Below are 18,950 nucleotides of genomic sequence, written 5' to 3' on the forward strand. Positions count from 1 at the left end.
GGTGTGGCCACAGGAGATCAAACTGGGCCCACTGGACCATCCTGGTGCAAAACACCTCGTTATTACATACACCCAGCATTGTGGTCCATAACTTAGTCGATCAAAATTGTGGAATTGGTGTAATAGCTGGTAACTCGTAGCGTTTATGCACCGTGGTTTTTGAATCTCACTGATAGTCAGAAAAGGAATTTATCCCTGACCTACAGCATCCACTTACACATATTTTGATCTGAGATGACTGAATCTGCAGTCGTTTTCTGTAATAACTTGAGCTATTTCAAGTGGCAAACCTCATCGTAGGCCTCTGCTACAAATATTTATATATAAAACAGTCATGAAGAAAGGGATGAAAGAAGAGCCTTGAGAGCCGGTGGGGTTGTCATGAAAGTTGCCTGATGAGCGGTGCACTTATCTACCATTAAGTTGGTGGTTGAATGGCCTGCTGGAGCCAGGCGGGGTTAGTCAAAGTCTGTCTGAACCAAGTCTCTGCTTTACCAACGCTGGTTTGCTGAGGGCGAGCATGGTCTCGGCATTACGCTGGGTGAAAACAGATTAAAAATAATTATATTCATTGACCCTGTAACGATCAACATCTTAAAGCTGACCTGACTGCACCAGCATCTCACCCTGCACCAGACTGGGTGTTGCATAACCTTAGTAGAGGTCATCTGGAAGACAGAGGCCTTAATATATAGTAGCCTTCTCTCCATCCAGCTACCTTTTTAGATCTAAGCTATGCGTCCAGACTTGAATGTAGTTTTCTGCTAAATAGGATATTTTACCTCGAGGTTAACTGACCACCAGCCAGAGAATGACGGGGCGAAAGATAGACTGTTTTAGAATAAATAAATAAAAGCCATATGTGAGGACAGGAGTTGTGGAGGAGACGAGTACAAGGATGAAGATGTGTGATTTCTCTTCTGTCTCTCTCTGCCAGGAATCTCTGGATAAAAAGAGCTTGACAGACAAGGAGGCACACACACACACACACACACACACACACACACACACACACACTGACGAGAGAGGGAGCAGAGTTCATGAAATCCTTACCTCAAGGGGATGAAAAGATTGAGAGAAAAATAGAGGACAAGAAAAGGAAAGGACAGAGATTAGTGGAGAGAGATAGCTCAGGGGAGAGTAGAGTGGCCTGCAATGGTAATGCATGATGGGTATTATATTGTGCTTGTGTGTTTTGGTTTGAAAGTGAGAGACCATTTATAATTCAGGGGGACCAGTACCACCAAGACGGACACTTTCAATAGGCCTTTACTCTCTTTCTTCCCCACTCGTTCTCCTCCTGTTTTCCCTGTCTCTTCCTTCCAAGTATTTTGCTGTCTCTCCCTCTGTCCATTACTAGGTTTTCCTCTCTGTTTTCATCCACATTTTCCAAAATCACTCTCTGTCTAACCTTTGTGTGCCACTTCTCGAGGCCAAAAACTGTGGGTTGTAAAATAAGCTCAGGTGTATCGGACGCAGGTGAAATCTAAAATCTCGTACTCGTATCTCAACATGCACCATCAAGTCCAAAAACAGCATCTTCATTGCTTCTGACCCCTCCCAGCCTCCCCCGACCCAAACCCCACCGTGTCCTTACACGCTTGGCTAAGTGTGTCAGGGTAAATTCACTTTCAATGGCCCCATTGTCTGCTGTGATGTGCTTCTACAGCGGGCCACGACAAAAGACCGGGCTGACTGACAGCCGCCATCAAAGCCTCCCTGCACGTGGGGCACAGGCCCACGCCAGGCTGGGGGCTTCATTTGTTGACAAATGTGTGGGAGAGGCCTGTTTGTGGGTGCGTGTCTTTTTGTGACGGGAACCAGCGATAATATGGTGGAGACAAAACAGTGCTGGGTGGCAGCCGTGTCAAAACCGAGGGGTAAAAGGCTGGCACAATATGGAGTCAGGGGGCTCAGCCCAATCTGTGCTGTGCCCCCTCCACACATGCTGAGTCCTGATGGTAAGACCTACTCAACACAATAGACTGTGGTCTTTTATACTATGGGTAAGGTCTAAAAATGGGTGATGGCCTACTTTCTGAAGGTCACCAAATGTCCAGAGTTACCATCAGCATCCCTTAGGTCGTGTGGAAAGGGACTACTAACTGTTTATAGACCTAAGACAAAACATGGTGGAGCATCAGTCAGATGTTTTGCTTCCTCCACCTGGAACAAACTCCCAGAAACACTTAGATATGCCCCACATGTGGCATCTTTTAGGTCCAAACTCAAAACTTTCTTGTTCTGTAGGGCTTATGAACACTGACTAGCTTCACTTAGAGCATCTACGCAAAGCTGTACCTGTGTCCACTTTGGGCTGTTGCACCAACATCTTTTCATGTTCTTGTCATATGTGCACCTCTAACTGTCTTATCTTTCATTGCTTTTATTCAGTGACTTTTGTTTTCTGCTTCTACTTTTATTGCCTTATCTTTTCATTTATTTTAATTCTTTCATCTTTCAATCTTGTTATTGTCTTCTAGTTTTATGTAAGGCACATTGAATTGTGCGTGTGCATGAAATGCGCTCTATAAATAGAGCTGCCTTGCCTTACAATATGTTATCACCGAGAATCGACCTCTCATTTGGACAACCTCGGGTTGAAAAATGCCATACTAGATAGACGTCTGTCTACAACTGTTGCTCGGGGATGTAGATGAGACAGTTTTGTGATTTGCTGCAACTATTTGCACATCAAAAGAATAAAGTAACAACAAGTGAATATGAAAAAATACAATTTCAAAGATTCATTTGCATATTTGTTACAACTGGGCTTTCCCAAAAACACCGCGAGTCCAAGTGAGCTGGAAGCTCCATGGTTAAAAACTACGACGAGCTCTTGTTGTGGATGATGCCAAGAGAATTGTCCTTTTTTTTGGGAAGGGGGATTTTTCCCCCTTTTTCTCTCTAGTTGTATCCGGCCAATCACCCCACTCTTCTAAGCCGCCCCGGTCGCTGCTCCACCCCCTCTGCCGATCTGGGGAGGGCTGCAGACAACTACATGCTTCCTCCGATACATGTGGCGTTGCCAGCCGCTTCTTTTCACCTGACAGTGAGGAGTTTCACCAGGGGGGCGTACCACGTGGGAGGATCACGCTATTCCCCCCAGTTCCCCCTCCCCCCTGAACAGGCACCCCGACCAACCAGAGGGGGCGCTAGTGCAGTGACCAGAACACATACCCACATCCAGCTTCCCTCCCACAGACATGGCCAATTGTGTCTGTAGGGACGCCCCAACCAAGCCGGAGGTAACACGGGGATTCGATCCGGAGATCCCTGTGTTGGTAGGCAACGGAATAGACCGCTATGCTACCCGGACGCCCTAGAGCAATGTCTTGATGCAGGCTCAATAATCCAGGCAAGAAAATCAAAGAAGACTGAATCAGTTCATCTGGATACGTTTATATTTCCATCCATTGTCTTAACCGCTTATCCTGCTCTCAGGGTCGCGTGAATGCTGAAGTCTATTCCAGCAGTCATTGGGCGGCAGGCGGGGAGACACCCTGGACAGACCGCCAGGCCATCACAGGGCCGACATACACACACACTCACCCATTCCTTCCTAGAGACAATTTAGTACCGCCAATTCACCTGACCTACATGTCTTTGGACTATGGGAGGAAACTGGAGCCCCCGAAGGAAACCCACCCAGACACGGGGAGAACGTGCAAACTCCACGCAGAGGATGACCCACCAAGGTTGGACTACCCTGGGGCTTGAACCCAGGACCTTCTTGCTGTGAGGCGACTGTGCTAACCACTACACCACCGTGCCACCACGTCTATATTTCCTCCCTTATATTTCCATTTATATGTCCTTTTATAAACGTATCCAGACGAACTGATTCAACCTTCTTCAACGCCAAGAGAAAGTTGTGATCCAGGTTGAAACCCATTGTTGTGAGTCCATGGTGTTCACCAGGTACCCGCCATGGGACCACTAAATGTGTGAAACCGGTTTAGCACGCAGGACCACGTCACATGGAAAGCTCATGATATCACCAACTTTCCTCTGTCACGACCTCCCCCACTTTCTCTCTCTCTCCATTGCTGTCTCTTTCTCTTTGTCTTAGGGAGCGCTGGGTTCGCTCAGACAGTGCTGTGCCGCGAATACACAAACAGGCATGGATGGAGGGAGAGGAAGGAGAAGCGGGATAGAGAGAAGAGAATGTGTAAAAAGAAAAAAGAAAGCAATGGGGGGAGGGCAGAGATGGCGGTGGTGCTCCCAGAGCAATAAAAAGCCACATGTCATTTTCCATCTCTTCATGTCTTTTCTCCCCTCTTTCTTCTCTCTTTCTTTTGTAATGGTGTTGATGTGAGGTGCTTTCATGTCAGCACCCCCGAGGACACAACCGAATGAAACAGAGGCGAGCAGAGCAAAGTGGAGCTTCTCGTCACAATTCACCCTTTTGTCCATCAGGCCTTGCCCTTCTTCATCCCCACATCCCTTTTACCACCCCTTCCTCTCCCCTCCTCATGACACTTTGGTTTTTTGTTTCCTTATTTCGATGTTTATCCTGGACTGTTTACCCCGCCTTCTCTTTCATAACATCACAGCTGTTTCTCTTCTTCTCCCTGAGTGAATTTGTCTTGCGCTATTTATTTGTCTCCAATCTAAAACGCCTGCCCTTTTCTTTTTCTCTCATTTAATTTTCCATCGGTCCCTTCTCTGACATGAACCTTTGGGTCTCTCCATCTTGTACATTCTGCTCGGATTCCTCCTTTCGCTCACCTCTATTTGTTCTCCAACCCGCCATTATCCATTCCCCTTGAGTCTATCCAGCGTCCTCTCCTCCGTTTCACCTGTCTGTATTTCCCGTCTCCCTCCTCGATTCGTCATTATTTGTCTCCCCGAACTCCTTGTTCGTAACGTCTTCTCTTCGCCTTTATCTCTTTAACTTTGTTCACTGCTCTGCCCTTTGTCTGTCCTTCTCTTCCCTCACTTCCACCCTTGGCTCCAATTTGTTTTATTTCCTCTCGCCGTACCCCTGCCTCCCCTCCCCTCCATCATTTGCCCTTTATCTCATCTCTTTGCTCATCCTCCTCACTCTCCTTCTCTCAAACTCTCAGTGTTATCCCAAGGACTAAACCATCACACACAATTAACAGCAATGTCTGCACCCAAAGGCCATAGCCGGTGAAGGAGTGTGTTTGCATGCGTCTGGCTTGCCGGCGTGTGATGAAACAGCGGGGATGTCGGAGTGGCCTTATTACCAAATGTCAACATGCCCATTACGTTTCTCCTCGCTTTTCTCCCTCTTTCATCCTTTTCCTCCGTCTTTCTTCCGTCATATGACTCATTCTTCGTTCATTATTTTTCCTCCTTTCTGACTTCCTCCCCCGATCTCTCTTTCTGCTCTCCTGTCTTCCTTTTGTTTTTCAGGATTTGCGCCATTATCAGAGCTTAGTCTGTCTGGTACAAGGGGATGAGATATTGTGTTTCTCTCTCTTGCCCACTTTTGTCTTTCCCCCTTCCTTGGCCATTGTCCCTCTAAGCCCGGCGGATCAGCTGAGCGGGTGAAGTAAATGCATCTTTGTTTTGAGACAATGCAAGGAACAAGCAGCACAAACAAAGCGCTCCTCGGCACCAGACTGCTGTTCCCTCACCACGTCACCATTAAACACAATACAGCAGGCCTTGTGCTTGTTTAGTTTCCCGCGTCTTGATTTATGGACGCTGGGACTTGAAGACACGCTGTTGCATGGCACACGTTCTCCGCTCGCCTCACCTCGCCCTCTGGACGCCTGCAAACAAAGATGTCTGTGAGCGAATGTAGGCCAAGGAGATTCGGCTTGGACACAGACACTTAAGTATAGACGAATGGAGGGCATCTCCCGCCATCTCCTAAAATGAAAAACAGCCACCAATTAAACGCCCTCCTGTGTCCGTGCATAAGTTAGCATACTAATTAGGTCAGATGTCTGGCTCCTTGAAAGACAAAGCGGGTGTCTGTCTGTCCCTTTGTTCCTCTCCTTCTTTTTTTGTGCGATAGGACAGAATAAATGTCCTTCTTGGGACGGCACGGTGGGTTTGCATGCAATCACAATCTTCACAGTCACGACCAACTTGTAACACCCGATTACCCCTTTTTACGACGACGCATCACACAACAAATCAGTTGCGCTTCCATACAATCCCGTGCTGCTCTACGGTTGTGACATTTCCACCGTTTTTTTTTTCCATTCCCAAACTCCATGCTGCAAAATACATTCTCGTGCCCCCTTATTTGCCAAGAAGTTTTCAACTTACTCGACATCTCATTCCCTGACTTTCTCATGGATCAGATAGGGTGGCTGCAGATAAGAGTGGAATCCAATTGACATTAGCATACCTCGGCTTCTTGTGGGAAAATGAAAACAGCGGTGGAAATTCCCTTTTAGCCCTGCATCTTGCCAGGGCCTTCCATCTAATTGCATTATTGTTAACGAAACACTGATGCAATTACAAGAAAGAGGCCTCTCTTTCTTGGGAGAGACAGAAGGTTGCATTCGCCTCAGCTCACCAGCTCACATATTCTTGTCCTGGGTTTTGTGAGATTTCCTGATAAACCTATCTTCATTTAAAACTAGTCTTAATCAATCTCTCTTTTTTTTCCTTTTTTTTTTTGGCTTCCAAATATATTTCCCTTTTGTTTCATTGCATTGCATTGCATTGCATTGCATTGCATCCTCTATCAGCAACAAGCATCAACCCTTAAGTATCGCGAGGACTTTGGTGCTCCTAAACCCATCGAGGCGAGTGTTTACGTGTTAACCGGCAAGTTTGAGATGTTGTGATTATTTGTTTATTTCCGTGTCAGAGGAGCAGCCTCTCTGCTAAGGGGCTTTTATCGTCCCACTCACTTCCTGGATTAGAGTTGGAATAATCATACAAAGCATGAATATGCATGAGCCAAGGATCTGAGAGAAAGAAACTGTCAGAAGCAAACACAGACAGACAGGCAGACCCGCAAACCCACACCCACCCATCCACACACACACATACCCAGCCGATTATTGATATCATATTTCTGTGTTCAAAGGCAATTTGAATGAGGACATATGGCCATTAGCGCGGGAAGGGTGGGGGCTACCCCCTCCCCCCCCCCTTGTGGTGACTGCAGGCTGTAGCATCTTACACTGAGCGGAAACTGTAAACTTTAAACATTAAAAAAAGAAATAAAAAACACAAATTGTGTGCAGAGTGGGTTTATACAGAGTTGGAGGGATGTGTGGAAAAATATCGTCCTCACATTCAAGCAACAATGGCGAGCAACATTAAAAAATAGTATCGGATTTTTCCTAAAGTAACATTCACGTTTCCAAAAAAACAAAAGCGAACGTTATCAATTCAATGTTCAATCCAATATCAATCTTACTGCAACACTGTAACGACCACCGATGTGTAGACTCGCTAGCCCTTGGCTAATGGGTCGGACCCTTTAGTTGACTGGTTAGCGCAGTCGCCCGCGGTGCGGGGAACCCAGGTTCGATTCCTGGCTGCCTCCTGAATTCTCGCTATATCGGTGGCAGCGGTGGGATTCATATGCGCTCAGAGGCGTGAGGGGGCTGGTATGCTGAACCACGGAGACGCGCTTCCCAAAGGGGGGGGGGTGTTAGTGTAATATTGTAGTGATCACATAAGTGTAGACTCGCTAGCCTTGGCTAACAGGTCGGACCCTTTAGTTGACTGGTTAGCACAGTAACCCAGGTTCAATTCTCGGCTGCCCCCTGAATTTCCGCTATGGTGGCATGGTGGCCCAGTGGTTAGTACTGTCACCTCACAGCAAGAGGGTCCTGGGTTCAAACCCTGGAGTTGTCCAACCTTGGGGGTCATCCCAGGTCATCCTCTGTGTGGAGTTATCATGTTCTCCCCATGTCTGCGGTGGGTTTTCTCCAGGTGCTCTGGTTTCCCCCACTGTCAAAAGACATGCATGTTAGGGTTTATACTCCTGTCTGTGCCCCTGACCGAGGCATGGCAAGACGAACTGGAGTTGGTCCCCAGGCGCTGCACGGCGGCTGCCCACTGCTCCTAGCTACACAGCTAGGATGGGTTATTAATTTCCCCACGGGAATTAATAAAGTATATAAAAATAAAAAAAATAAAAAATAAAAATAGTAATGTTGCCGAGAACGACATGGATGAAAACAACAACGCTGCTGAAATCGAACCCACTCCATCGGCTACCACAGATAAGGTTCAAGCTAGCGTTAGCAGCAGCAGCGCAGCACAGCCAGTCCCTCCAGGAGAGGGCAGCAGTGGGGGCTCCAGGACACAACAGCCTCCCACCATTACCCCTGCCCGCGCTTGGATGACCAGGGCCATGGGTGTCGGAGACAAGGAGCCCCTTAACGTTAACTAAATTATATTTCTAGAGCCAAATATGAACCACAAAAACATGTTGCATGCATGCGATGAATTGGTTTATGAAAAATAAAATGGAAATAAAGTTTTCATTCATTAAAGCTGCTTCCTGCTTTGTTTGTGTGTGGCTTACGGTGGCCAGCCTAGTGAGTGGCTGCAATGTGCAATGTGCTATACAGTAAAAATATAATAATACAATAGCATCACTCATTTTACATTCCGTTGGCAGCCCCCCCCCACACACACACACACACACACACTTTAAGCATCTTCCCGCGAGACTGCATATGGCCAGCTATGGGGAAGAGACGGTTATGGAGATATATGATGAGCTGCTTTCTTACATTTTACAACTACAACATGGCCTTAACTGTGCAAGAAGACACAGATCAACTCCAAAATAGCGACTCCATCGGAGACGGGTTCAGTACCTGCCTTGGAGCATATTCACATGGGTTGTTAAGGGACTGACGAGTGACTCACAACCTCTTTCACAATCTAAATGTTCCCCAAAGTGATACGGGGATTGAAACAAAGTCTTCTAAGCATTCAACCACCACCACTAACTGTGTGCTATAATCCAGGAAGCTCCCATAAAACACCCCCGGTTGGGGGCATTCAAAGCGGTCTTTCATTTGAGGCTGCCCATTTAGAATCATGGACATTAAAAACAAATGTAGACACCAGCCTGCTGTAATCACAACCGTCTGATGGCCAGCTCGTAAGGAGCTGCATAAAATCACCTAACTGAAGTACCAAAACAGCCTTAATGTCAAAAAACAAAAACAGATGGAGGAAAAGGAGGGGCTGTTCATCATCCACCACCATTATTAAAAAAAAAAAAAGAAAGAAGAAGAAGAAGAAGAAGAAAAAAAAGGGACTAGGACACCCAGGAAGATACGCTTGGCCAACATGGTCACAGATGTGGTGACTGTTTGATTGAATGTTTTTTCCAAGTGTTGCACATTTTTAAATGATTTTTACAAGTTGGTTATTTTAAAGAGATGAATTGTGGCATGAAGACTGAGAGAGTTAGGAAAATGGGGCTTTGGTGGGGGGGGGTAGAGCAAGAAGAGAGAGAGAGAGAGAGAGAAATAAATTCATTTTAAATAGATCTTTATTTACATATTTTCAGGACAAACAGTTTCAAACATGTTACAAAAAGGACACTCTTTTGGAAGTGTGAGATTTAAAATATTCACAAATGCATTTACCGCAACACCACCATAGAGAGAGAGCAAGAGAGAGAGAGAGAGAGAGAGAGAGAGAGAGAGCGAGCGAGAGAGCGAGAGAGGGAGGGAGAGTGAGAGAGCGAGAGAGAGAGAGAGAGAGAGAGAGAGAGAGAGAGAGAGAGAGAGAGCAAGAGAGCGAGAGAGGGAGGGAGAGTGAGAGAGCGAGAGTGAGAGCGAGAGCGAGAATGAGAGAGGGGGGGGGGGTCCTGAGCGTGGGTAGGGCCCATGGTGGACCAAGCCAAGCAGATAATAAAGCAGCAGTGCCCTGTTGATCACAGACTTCATAAACTCTGCTCCTGCAGCCTCTCACAGATGCTCTGCCACTCTCCCTGCTGTACATGCCCCGTGTGTGTGTGTGTGTGTGTGTGTGTGTGTGTGTGTGTGTGTGTGTGTGTGTGTGTGTGTGTGTGTGTGTATGTGTGTGTGTGTGTGTTCTGCTAAGCAGGCCATGATATCACTAGGGTTAAAGGGGGTAAGTGCTTGAGAGGAGTGAGAGAGACATTGATTTTTCTTCTTTTTTTTTCCACAGCGGAGAGTGATTTGGGAAACTGGTCACAAGACCAGAGGAAACCGCTTTGCGGCTCAGCGTCAGGTAAATATTGACCAAGCAATAGGTCATGTAAGTACCGAACAGGGAATTTATCACTGTACATTTCGTCAGCACCTGAAGACAGTTGTGCAGTCTATTGTGCAAACCTCACTATGAGCAGTAAAAATTACAGCAGTATATCAATACAGGCTGGAAATTCATGAATGATCTTCCATCATGGGTGCTTACTTTGTTAAGCCACGGGAGAGCAAGGTTTTTTATCTCTTTTTTTTTTTGGACCTGTGTTGGACAGGGCAATCAGGCCCACATGAATTATATTTTGTCTTTTGCCAGTTTGTTTCTCCCATTTTTGCTTTAAATGTGTGTGCAAACCAAACACAGCTGAACGACTTCCTTCCACAGTGCTAATTAAGAATTTTCCAATTCAAGCCACATGATTTTATACCAAAATTGGCTTTATTTCCCAAAGTGCTTCGGGTCACATATTAATTTTATCTTTATTTTTGAATACTCGATAAAGCTCAAGTCATTATGTCAGCCCCAGCTAAATCTACAAAGCGGGAGCGAATATTCCACCAAGCCTTACACACAGGATACCAACAATTACAAACCACTGCCCAACAGGCCAAGCGACTAATAAATGACCACAGCGACATGTTAATATGTGCAGCCGCGGCAGGCCATGTTGGCATTGAAAGGAGCGTGGCAGAAAGAGGAGAAAGAGAAAGAGAGGGAAAATGGGTTTTGCATTTATCCCAACCCAATTCAAAGAGGAAGGTCATCATAATCATCCTCCCGTTTAGTCCCATTGGAAAAGCAGTGAACTCTTTAAGCTGTTTCATGGCGTTATGTTTGATTGGTGGGCAGCCAGAATGCGGCTGCTTCCCTGCACACACATTTTTTTCTTTCCCTGACCGTCCACATTATTTCACAACCATGGCAATAGACACAACTGGCTGGGAGAGTTGACGTTAGATTGGCTGAGGGAGCCTGGTCCGCTGCGTCCGGTGGGCCCTAGGACCACGGCCCTGCCTGGAGCTGCGCCCGAAGAGGAAGCACTGGAGCTGTGCCCGAAGAGGAAGCACTGAGGGCGGTCTGACGGGACGCAGAAGCAGGGCAGGCTAAGCTAACTGCTAGCCCATGCAGACCACCAGTTCTGACAGTCATCCTGGCTGGCTTTCGTTCTCAAGACAGTGGAATTTTTGGACTGCATTGCACTGATTGGACTGTGTTGTTAACTGTGTGTGTGTGTGTGTGTGTGTGTGTCTGTGTGTTTTTTTGTTGCTTTGTTCTCTGTTTTTGTATGTTTTTGGTGGTGTCGTTTTTGGAAATTTTGGATATGTGTTATCTTTTGTGTTGCACTGCTGTGGGCTGGCTGAAACGAAATTTTGTTTCTTTTGTGTACGCAAGTACATGATAGAAATGACAATAAATTGTCCCCGAGTCCTGATTCCTGATATGATAGTAGATGGTAGATTTCTTTTTCTTTTTTTCTTTTTGTTTTTAATAAAGGGTGTTATTGTGATTGGGAACGCAATACACACTTTCACCACACGCGTTGACTACCATTTACTGCAGGCTGCAACGTAAAGGGGCGCTGTTTCACTAATGTGAAGAAACAATGAGCAATGGGGCAGAGATGGACGCCACAATGTCACATTACACAAATACAGTGCATAGAACTAGACAAAGAAACGTGTTTATATTTTTTAAATGACATAACCTTTTCATTCCAGTGGTAGAGAGGGGGAGTTAAACAGTTTTTGTTTTATTTGGGGTGGGGTGGGGGGAGCAATGCTCCCCCTCTAAACCCAATAGAGGAGCAACTGCTGCCCTTGCTATATTGAGTAGGCACCTACGTCCTCCATATATACCATCCTTCAGTCCCCAAACACATCTTATGTACCCATCCACCTCCATCATCCCCAATGTTCCTACACAATCTGCCAAACCTCGGCAGGTCATGTCAGGCCAGTGACGCTGTGCTGCTCACTGGGAGATATCTGGAGCTTAAAACATTTCATGACTTCTCCCAGGACCTCCGCAGTTTAAAGATATGAAGTCTGGCTGGTGTTAAATACAGAGGCAGGAAAAGTATGGGAGGGCGGGGGGGAGGGCGAGAGAGAGAGAGAGGGGTCCCTGTAGAGGAGCCTAATAGTTACAGGACAGCCATGGCTAATGTGATTCCCCTTCTGTGACTCACAGAAGAGGTATATAAATACCCACATAGGCCCCTGTCACTGACACACACACACTTCCCGGCTTTGTATAAGCCCATGAGACAGAGAAAGAGAATTTAGAGAGGAGAATTTCTTTTTTTATTCCCCCAAACTGTGTATTGGTAGCATGGACTGTACGTCCGTCTCCCTCACAGCTGTGCAGACGAAAAACCTGAAAATCAGAGATGGGTGATAGATTAGGTGTTTCCCAGGGCCTCACATGAGCACAGAGCGAGAGGGCGGGGGGGGCTCCCAAACAAAAGTGGAGCGAATGAGAAAGCCGAGACGCAAATCTCCCAAATTCCTTGTTTGAGACTTCTCTGTGACACCGAGTTTGTTTAAAGTCTACACCTGCAGCTGTTAACACGCTAATGGAAATGAGAAAAATAATATTTAGATAATGCCGCTCACATGTGCAGCTGCTCTGCACAGCCGGACTCAAAACATAAAAGGTCCTTCTGGGGTTCAGAAATGAAGAAAATGGGTCTCCAAGATGGGATTTCGTTTTAAAATCTTTGGGTGCTCTCTCACGTTTCATTCGTGGGAAAGACTAAAAAGCTCGTTGGCGCTATGTCTTTTATTTCATTGCGAGACCCAACTCCCCCCCCCCCTAAAGGAATTGTTAAATGGGAACACTGGGAAAACAAGTGATTATTACTATCATTAGTTAGATTAGAGGCCCATCCCTCTTTCCTCTCCTGTACGCATCCTACAAACCTATAACAGGAGTCCATGGAAATAAGAGCACTACTCTTTTGGCATGGCCCTTATGGTCCTCATTAATGATCAATCAATCAACCAATCAATCACTCAACCAATCAATTAGAATCAACCAGACTCAACCAATCAATTGATAGAAACAGAACAATTTAACCTAAGCTGGAAACTGGACTCTGGCTGACGTCGCTGCATGCATACGCCATCGATTAACATATTGTCATTTAGCTGCTGGACTGCCCTGCTCCAACACCATATTCATCAAGAAACCTTTTCCACTCGTCTACAGTCCCAGTGGACTGCGACCAAATCCACATGTGCACAGGCACATGGTGCTGCGAGCAAACAGAATGGCCAAAAAAAAGCCAAAAGAGCCTGAGTTTAAACACATGTGGTTTCTTCCTTTGTTGAGGCTCACGCACAGCTTTTTCTTTTCTTCTTCTTTTTGTTTAATTCCAGTGTAACAATAAGTGTTCTTTCATTGTGTGCATAGGAGAGCAATGTGTGAGTGTGCACTACCCAATCTTTTGGGAGGGCTGTCCAGCGTGAGAGTCATGTTAATCCGGGGAGGTTATCAGTTAAAACATTTCTTGTCTTATCTGCATATTACTGCCTTATCACTCAAGATACCCCCCCTCCACACACACACACACACACACACACCACCACCACATACTATTCACATTGTGGCGGCACGGCAGAGGGACCTGGCAGCACGTGCACACGCACACACATGCACACACACAGACACGCACACACATGTGCATGCACACACACAAGCAAGCAAGCAAACACACGCGTGCGCGCACACACACACACACACACACACACACACACACACACACACAGGCATGCATTAAAATGTAAAAAGGTTCCCTCTGCAAAGTTTTGCCAGCCCTGCAGAACACAAAAGTCCCTTGTAAATGTTAAATATTCACCAGTGATTAAAAAGATAAGAAATGCATCTCCTCAGCATGCCCCCAGCTAATCCAAAATCCCTGAGGAGTAAACAAACTATTCACCACAGATCAATTAGCTCCTGAGAGGGAGAAAGAGAGAGAAAGAGAGAGAAAGAGAGAGAAAGAGAGATAAACAGACAGAGCGACAAAGAGGGAGATGGCCACGGAGAAAAGAGGGGGAGATGGATGAAATGAGATGCGAGGAAGAAGGCAAAAGAGAGACAAAGGGCAGCAGCAGGAGAAATACTGAGAAAGAAAAGGTGGGGTCAAAGGGCAGGACACTCTGCCAGTGTGTATTGATAACATGATGGAGTTTGATCAGTTCCCGTCACTGTGCTGACAAACAATACAGCCAGATGAGAAGCTCGGGAGTTTTATCTCAGCAGGTCAGCATGGCACTAACTGCCTGCCATTGTCTTCGTTACGGTGCCCCCTGTCTTTAACGCACACATGTGCTCTACAGTTTTTTCACAACTGCTAAAATCCAAAACCTCCTTCTCTGATCCAAACGCTCAGTGGCTTAAACCCATTTATCGAACCAGTCACTCTTCTGGCAAAACCTTAAACAGTGTTCACATAGTTGGACACGATCTGAAGATATTATTCACTAAACACATTCTCACTCACTAAAACACATTTTGTTCTGTTGGGTTGAAAAATGGTGAGCACGGGCTGCAGAAGTTCAACACAACTACAACACAGCTGCGCCGTTTACACAACGACTCATAATTGTTCACACTTGTTTGTAATGATGTGATTATAGTTTTGTTTTTTTTCTGAATGTTTCAACACTAATAGTGATTCTTTTTTTCTCTCCCTTTTTCTACCCAATTGTACTCGGCCAATTACCCCACTCTTCCGAGTCGCCCCGGTCTCTGCTCCACCCCCTCTGCCGATCCGGGGAGGGTCTGCAGACTACCACATGTCTTCTCTGATACATGTGGAGTCGCCAGCCGCTTCTGTTCACCTGACGGTGAGGAGTTTCGCCAGGGGGACGTAGCATGTGGGAGGATCACGCTATTCCCCTCAGTTCCAGAGGAGGCACTAGTGCAGCCACATACCCACATCCGGCTTCCCATCCGCAGACACGGCCAATTGTGTCTGTGGGGACGCTCGACCACGCCAGAGGTAACATGGGGATTCGAACCGGCTATCTCCGTGTTGGTATGCAACGGCGTAGACCACCACGCCACCCGGACACCCACTAATAGTGATTTTTGAAGCACTATCTCTGTAACACACCTGTAGTCAATGCATTTGCCAAGTGTGCCAGGCTGAATCCACGTCCTCCGCTTTACACTCAGTTTGTAATCTTATAACACAGCTATAGCAACACTGGGAACATTGGTCTCTACATGCTACACTGTTTTTCTCGTTGCCTTTCCACACTGAAACATGTGAAAACACTTTTAGATATTGAATTCACTTACAAATCAGAGCTTGAGCACTATGAATAGGCCACAGGTAAACTTTTGGTTTGGACAACAATGGAGGCCAATATTGGACAGAGAGTAAGAGGGGTGAGAACTTGAGGAGGATGAGGGAGAGAGGTGGAGGAGAAGGAAGAGGTGAAGTAGGACGGGGAGAAGGACAGGACAGGGGAGAGGAGGAGGAAGGTGAGTTAGGAACACAATACTGAGGAAATCAGAGTGACTGACTGACCATGTTGTCAACCATGGGATGGGCACGAGGGAGACTGGGCAACGGGTTCAACCAAATCTGAGCCGCTATACTGCTATTTTGAAATGAGAACTGGTAAGTAACTGTAAGTGCTGTAGTCTTGCTAATACAGCAATATGTATTGTACTTTCATAATGAGAAGGCTCCATCACTAAAACCGTCCATCCATCCATATTTCAGCTAGAAAAGCGCTATATAAAATGCAACTTGATTGATTGATTGATTGATTGATTGATTGATTGATTGATTGATTGATTGATTATTCAAACCGCTTATCCTACTCAGGGTCGTGGGGATGCTGAAGTCTATCCCAGCAGTCATTGGGCGGCAGCAGACAGGGAGACACCCCAGACAGGCCACCAGTCCATCACACGGCCCACCCACACACACACACCCACACACACACCTAGGGACAATTTAGTATGGCCGATTCGCTTGACCTACATGTCTTTGGACTGTGGGAGGAAACCGGAGCCCCCAGAGGAAACCCACGCCAACCAGGGGAGAACATGCAAACTCCACACAGAGGACGACCTGGGACAACCCCCAGGGTTGGACTACCTCAGGGCTCGAACCCAGGACTTTCTTGCTGTGAGGCGGCCGGGCTAACCACTGCACCACCATGCCACCACTAAAACCATTCAAATGTTTTTACAGAAATGCAAGAAAATCAGTATCTGATGGAGGAGGTTAACTGTTCACCCCAGTGCAGGAGACCCACATCCATACTTTACACATTTGGATATCAGTGTGTATGTGTGTTTATTACATGTATGACAAAACTTTGTTGCAAACCGCAGCAAAAGCCACAAGTATTTTTTCCATTTATACTGTGAGTGTAAGCCAGCCGTTGAGGCTGCATAAGCCAATGCATTTTTTTTTTGTGCCGGTCCCAAGCCTGGATAAATCGTGAGGGTTACGTCAAGAAGGGCATCTGGCCTCAAACCTTTGCCAAATCAAATATGCAGATCATAAATCAGATTTCCATACCAGATCGGTTGAGGACCGGGTTACCAATGACCACTTCCAGTACTTTTGGCGAGCAGGGTGCCGGTGGAAACTATGCTACTGTTGGATGAAGAAGAAGGAGAGGGGGAAGGCATGTCCAGAAGCAGCGGGAGAGGACTAAGGGTAGGAGTATGGAGGTGAGAGTCAGAACTTTGAATGTTGGCACAATGACTGGTAAAGGGAGAGGGATGGCTGATATGATGGAGAGAGGGAAGGTCGATAAACTGTGCGCAAGAAAGCAGGTGGAGGGGGAGTAAGGCTAGGAGCATTGGAAGCGGGGTTCAAATTATTCTACCATGGTTCAGATGGGAGGAGAGATGGGGTAGGGGTAATTCTGCAGGAAGAGTATGTCAAGAGTGTGCTGGAGGTGAAGAGAGTGTCAGACAGAGTGATGAGTATGAAGTTGGAAATCGAAGGTGTGATGATGAATGTTGTCAGTGCATATGACCCGCAAGTTGGGTGTGAGATGGAAGAGAAAGAAGAATTCTAGAGATGGATGAAGTGGCGGAGAGGGTACCCAAGGAGGAGAGAGAGAGATGATCGGGGTGGACTTCAATGGGCATGCTGGTGAAGGGGACGGAGGTGATGAGGAGGTGATGGGTAGGTATGGTGTTATGGAGAGGAATGTGGAAGGACAGATGGTGGTGGATTTTGCAAAAAGGATGGGAATGGCTGTGGTGAATATATCTTTCAAGAAGAGGGAGGAACACAGGGTGATGTACGAGAGTGGAGGAAGGTACACACAGGTGGACTACATCCTACAAGTCCTCCAACCCATACGACCACATAGGTCGTATGCCCTCTCATAGCTTGTTTGCCGTCACGTGATTCTGATGACGCGCGAGATTCAGATGGAGAGCAGGAAGTGAAAAGCAAAATAGACGAGATGGGTACAAACTCCAACAGAGCAAAGAAAAACAACTCTGGCGTAGTAAAGTAAGGAAACAGTTACGCTACATAAACACAGCCACATAAAACTGCTTTACCTTTGACGAAGTGGTCGCTGCACACGCGCGCATTATCCGACCCCGCTCCTCCCGACCTCACACGGCGGTTCACAAGCCACTTTTTTCCGGCGTTTTCGGTCAATTTCTTGCACTTCCACCCCTTACGAACAACGGCTTTTGGTACTCGATGTGAGCGACCGGCATTTTGAGAGTTTGTGATAGCGCTTCCTGTGTAGAAAATCACTTCCTGCCCTCCACCTACAGTTCGCGCGTCATATGCTAACAAGCTACACGACCCACGGGAGCGTTTCCTAAATTAGCGCCCCTACCGGCGGCAGGAGATATGCCACCGGTACTTTTCAGGATAGTCAAGAGAGGCGATGAAAGCAGACAGGAGTACAAGAAAATGCGGAGACACAAAAAGTGTCTCTCATGACGTCAAAATGGTCGAGAGACATCTGTCTGCTGGCCGACATTTGGTGTATAAATTAGTGTGGCAAAGGCAGGAAAAGCCATATGGCGAGATGTAAGAGAGGTTAGACACTAAGGAAGGAGAAAAGGACTTGTACCGATTGGCTAGACAGAGGGTCCAAGCTGGGAAAGACGTGCAGCAGGTTAGGGTGATGAAGGATGTGCTGGCAAGCGATGGGAGTGTGTTGAGAAGGTGGAAGGAGTACTTTGAAGGGCTGATGACTGAAGACAATGAGAGAGAGAAGGTTGGATGATGTGGGGATAGTGAATCAAGAAGTGCGGTGGATTAACAAAGAGGAAGTGAGGGCAGCTATGAAGAGGATGAAGAGTGGAAAGGCAGCTGGTCCTGGTGACATACCTGTGGAGGCATGGAGATGTTTAGGAGAGATGACAGTGGGGTTTTTAACTAGATTCTGTAACACAATCTTGGAAAGTGAGAAGATGCCTGGGGAGTGGAGAAGTACACCTGTACCAATTTTGTAGAATAAGGGTGATGTGCAAAGCTATAGAAAGTACAGAGGTATACACTCGATCAGCTACAGCATTAAGGTATGGGAAAGGGTGGTGGAAGCTAGGTTAAGAGGAGAGGTGATGATTAGCAAGCAGCAGTATGGTTTCATGCCACAAAAGAGCACCATAGATGCAACATTTGCTTTGATAGTGTTGATGGAGAAGTATAGAGAAGGTCAGAAGGTGTTACATTATGACTTTGTAGATTTAGAGAAAGCATATGACAGGGTGCCGAGAGAGGAGGTGTGGTATTGTATGAGGAAGTCGGGAGTGGCAGAGAAGTATGTAGGAGTGGTGCAGGATATGTATGAGGG

Source organism: Lampris incognitus, chromosome 1 (genome assembly GCF_029633865.1).
Source record: "Lampris incognitus isolate fLamInc1 chromosome 1, fLamInc1.hap2, whole genome shotgun sequence".
Taxonomy (NCBI): Eukaryota; Metazoa; Chordata; class Actinopteri; order Lampriformes; family Lampridae; genus Lampris; species Lampris incognitus.